Here is a 2,954-nt window from a genome sequence, read left to right on the forward strand (position 1 = left end):
ATGAAAATTTAATTGGACTTTTTGAAGTTGTTTTGAATTGAATTTGAGGTTCAACTTTGTTTGTTTATTTTTTGTTTGTATTTTCTTTTAATTCAAAAATTACCAAAAAAATATTATTGACTTTTTGACTTGTTATATTCATTGCTCTTCTGTTTGGTGTTGATCAAGGTTGAATTGATTCAACTTTGATCAAATTCATTGGATCTTGTGGTTTGAGAATCCTTAAGGATCATCATCACCCAGAGAGATGAATGAATTTGATCAAGAATGAGTTATCCCTTGATCAATTGGGATTGGTTGCTGTCTTCTTACCCCCTCCCTTTCATCTTCATCCTTTTCTTTCCCTTAATGGTCAATGAGTTAAAGTCTTGAGGATGATCTTGACAAATAGAAGTTTAATCTTCTTTGATCTAAACCAAATTCAACTTTATACATGATCAAGTGAGTTATTTTGTGTCAAAGATAGGTTACGTCTTGGTCAAGCAAATAACCAAAAGTCAATACAAGGTCCCTCCCCTTTTGTTTGGCATGGCAAGTTTATGGAGCTTGGCTTACTAGTCATGACCTCTAACTTGTGTTTTTTTGCCCATATTCTTATTGACCGGCCTCAGATAGGTGTGGCTACTATATTAGTCCACTTACGATTGCTTAACATAGCGCTACATTATCTTATGACAAGCTAACATAATTCTACTAACTACTAAGTTTAATTTGAGCTTTTAAATTCTTGTCATTTACTTTTAATGTCATTTATTTCTTGCCCATTATTCATCTTGATTTTCATTTTGCTCACTTGAGCACATATTTTATGTTTATGTCATTTTTCTTTTGCTTATTTGAGCCCATTATTGTATATAAATATATTGATATTTTGTGTTGTTTTGTGTTTGTTTTGGTGTGAACCAAAATTCAAAAAGAGAAAGGACTTAGAATTAGGATTCACCCATGCTTAAAGGAGTTCAAGAGCAACTAGGCCTCATGCCTTTAGAATGCAAAATGTGTTGAAGAGAAACTAGGCCTCATGCCTTTAGAATAAGCAAGGCAACAAGCAAAAGATCCTAAGTGCCTAAGGGTTGGGAGGAGGAGGCATTCTCTGAAGCAGTTGATTCAGGAGGTTCTGGATGTTGGCGTTGACAGTGTCCTGTTGATCCAGTCTGGCTCGGACTTCCTTCTGCTCTTTCTGAAATTCTTCCAGCGTCCTGAGAACCAGGGGGGCAAAAGAAGAAGACTCCCCCTGAGTCAGAGCATGTTGTTCTTCAGCGGCTTTGGCTTCAGCTTCAGCAACAGCCTTTGCTTCAGCTTCAGCAGCAGACTTTGCTTCAGCTTCAGCAGTAGTCTTTGCTTCAGCTTCAGCAGCAGCAACGTCAGCTAGAGCTTTAGCTTCAGCTTCCCTTGCCCTTTTGATTTCTTCTTCTCTGGCTCTTTCTTCTTCTTCCCTTCTGGCCTTTTCTTCAGCTTCTCTGGCCAAGCGCTCCTGTAGTCTTGCCTCAGCGTCTCTGATGAAGTCATTTCTGACTTGCTCAGAGATGTGCTTCAGCTTGAAGGCCTCAGATGTCATCCAGCCAATGACCCTGTTCCAGTGTGTCCTAACAGAGTCAGGATCATCACTGATGCCAGAGTTTACGGTCAGAGACTTGACCTTTTGCACTGAAGCCCCTGCGAACAGCATAATGGCTTCCTCTAGGGTAGGCAGGGAATGTTCTGGTTCAGATGTTTGAGGTGGAGAGGTTGGAGGGCTTAGGTTGAGTGTTTGAGGTTCAGCAGAAGTGTTTGGAGGGGTAATGTCAGAGGCATGGAGGTCAGAGGGTTGAAGTTCAGATGGAGTGATGGTTGGTTGTTCTGTGGGTGGTGAGGTTACTTCAGGTTCAGGTGGAGGTTGTTGTGGTTGTTGGGAGTGACGGTTTATAGATTGAAGTTGTGCTAAAGTGGGAGAAGTGGGGTCAGAGGGTTCTGTGTCAGAGGAAATGATAAGGTAGGGAGGTGATTCTGGGGCTGAGGATGAGGAAGTGGTTTGGTTTAATTCTTCAGCTTCGGATAGTGGTAAGGAGGTATTTGCAAGATTGAATTTTGGTAGAGGTTGTTGTGTTCTGGTTGTGGAAGGAGGGGTTTCAGATGTGGTGTAGATGGGTGTTGGTAGAGGAGTAGAAGAAGCCAATTGCTGATCAGAGGGAGTAGTAGAGGCAAACTTACCAGAAGATTCTTGCAGAGGCGCTGGAGGTCTTGATTCAGAAGATTCTCCTAGCTTTGCTTTCTTCGCTCTTGAAGACTTCTCAGATGGACCTCTTTTGAACTTCACGAAGTCTGGGGCTGAATCTGGCAGATCGTCTAATCTGAAGTCTGAGATGTCCACTCCATCATCCTTCAGACGTTGGAGATAGTGGAGGATTGCCTCTTTGGGTTCATTCTTGTAGAACCTTGCGAGACCATTTGGCATATCCCTCTGATCTTTTAAAGCTTCCCAAGAGGTGTCCAGAGTAGGTTTGACTTGAATCTTCTTCAGAATCCCCATGCTCTTCAGATTTCTGGAGTTCAGAGGCCTTCCAGTTTCTATTGCCATATCTTCCATGAGTTTATGTTTTTCCAGATGATCTACGAGCCCATTTTCTATCAGTACATCTGATAGAAGTCTTCCCAAAGGGATGTAGGTTATGGGTTTCATGTTGTTCCTGGTCTCCCGTACGGAGTCTCTGAGGTATTTGAAGAGGAGGGCTGGGAGGCAAAGCTTCAGACCCTTATGAATACAGTACAGAATACACTTCTGATCTGTATTGATGTAATCTGATGAGTTGGATGCTGGGCGATGATGAATAGTTCCCATAATGATCTTGAGCCACACTCGGAGATTCTGATGTAGTTCTTTGTTCTTTGAGGGATTGCCATCTGTGTTGAGTTTGAAGATGGTGGGGTTGATTTCATGAGCAATGTACTTTGCCCTAGGATTGATGTTGTAAATC

This window comes from Lathyrus oleraceus, chromosome 6 (assembly GCF_024323335.1).
Source record: "Lathyrus oleraceus cultivar Zhongwan6 chromosome 6, CAAS_Psat_ZW6_1.0, whole genome shotgun sequence".
NCBI lineage: Eukaryota > Viridiplantae > Streptophyta > Magnoliopsida > Fabales > Fabaceae > Lathyrus > Lathyrus oleraceus.